Here is a 1,952-nt window from a genome sequence, read left to right as displayed (position 1 = left end):
ACTATGACTTTTTTTTCATTTTTATGCCATACTATACCATGACTTTTTTTTAAATTTATTTTTATGCCATACTATACTATGACTTTTTTTCCATTTTTATTCTATACTATGACTTTTTGAAAAATAAATTTTTATGCCTTACTATACTATGACGTTTTTTTTCATTTTTATGTCATACTATACTATGACATTTTTTTCATTTTTATGCCATACTAAACTATGATGTTTTTAAAAAATATTTTTATGCCTTACTATACTATGACGTTCTTTTACATTTTTATGCCTTACTATACTATGACATTTTTTTTTTAATTTTATGCCATACTATACTATGACATTTTTTTCATTTTTATGCCATACTCTGACTTTTTTTTCATTTTTATGCCATACTATACGATGACATTTTTTTTCATTTTTATGCCATACTATACTATGACGTCTTTTTTCATTTTTATGCCATACTATACTATGACGTTTTTTCATTTTTATGCCATACTATACTATGACGTTTTTTTCATTTTTATGCCATACTATACTATGACGTTTTTTTTCATTTTTATGCCTTACTATACTATGACGTTTTTTTCATTTTTATGCCATACTATACTATGACATTTCTGTTAAATATTTTTTTGCATTACTATACTATGACTTTTTATTTCATACTATTCTATGATAGTTTTTTTTGCCTTACTATACTATGACTTTTTTTTCATTTTTATGCCATACTATACTGTGACGTTTTTTTTTATTTTTATGCCATACTATACTGTGACGTTTTTTTTTATTTTTATGCCATACTATACTGTGACGTTTTTTTTTATTTTTATGCCATACTATACTGTGACGTTTTTTTTTATTTTTATGCCATACTATACTGTGACGTTTTTTTTTATTTTTATGCCATACTATACTGTGACGTTTTTTTTTATTTTTATGCCATACTATACTGTGACGTTTTTTTTTATTTTTATGCCATACTATACTGTGACGTTTTTTTTTATTTTTATGCCATACTATACTATGTCGTTTTTTTTTTTTTTATGCCATACTATACTGTCGTTTTTTTTCATTTTTATGCCATACTATACTATGTCGTTATTTTTAATTTTTTTTATGCCATACTATACTATGACGTTTTTTTTCATTTTTTATGCCATACTATACTATGACGTTTTTTTTCATTTTTATGCCTTACTATACTATGACGTTTTTTTCATTTTTATGCCATACTATACTATGACGTTTTTTTCATTTTTATGCCATACTATACTATGACTTTTTTTAATTTTCTATGCCATACTATACTATGACGTCTTTTTCATTTTTATGCCATACTATACTATGACGTTTTTTTCATTTTTATGCCATACTATGACGTTTTTTTCATTTTTATGCCTTACTATACTACGACGTTTTTTTTCATTTTTATGCCATACTACACTATGAATTTTTTTTCATTTTTATGCCATACTATACTATGACATTTTTTTTCATTTCTATGCCATACTATACTATGACATTCTTTTTCATTTTTATGCATTACTATACTATGACATTTTTATTTTATTTTATGCCATACTATACTATGACATTTTTTTTCATTTCTATGCCATACTATACTGACTTTTTTATTTTATGCCATACTATACTGACTTTTTTATTTTATGCCATACTATACTGACTTTTTTATTTTATGCCATACTATACTGACTTTTTTATTTTATGCCATACTATACTGACTTTTTTATTTTATGCCATACTATACTATGATGTTTTTAAAAAATATTTTTATGCCTTACTATACTATGACTTTTATTCTCATTTTTATGCCATACTATACTGACTTTTTTATTTTATGCCATACTATACTATGACGTTTTTTTCATTTTTATGCCATACTATACTATGACTTTTTAAAAAATATATTTTTATGCCTTACTATGACGTCT

At 23.9% G+C, this 1,952-nt stretch overlaps 1 protein-coding gene across 1 annotated transcript in view; it reads right to left on the bottom strand.

Annotated features, from left to right (window-relative positions):
• decr1 (2,4-dienoyl-CoA reductase 1) overlaps positions 1–1,952 on the bottom strand; it is a 9,511-nt gene that overhangs the window by 1,141 nt on the left and 6,418 nt on the right. The window lies entirely within an intron of this gene.

The sequence above is a fragment of the Seriola dumerili genome, unplaced genomic scaffold (assembly GCF_002260705.1).
Source record: "Seriola dumerili isolate Sdu_G_001 unplaced genomic scaffold, Sdu_1.0 BDQW01000435.1, whole genome shotgun sequence".
In the NCBI taxonomy this organism is placed as follows: domain Eukaryota; kingdom Metazoa; phylum Chordata; class Actinopteri; order Carangiformes; family Carangidae; genus Seriola; species Seriola dumerili.
The sequence above is the reverse complement of the archived record's forward strand: the minus strand, read 5'-3'. Positions and strand labels throughout refer to the sequence as shown.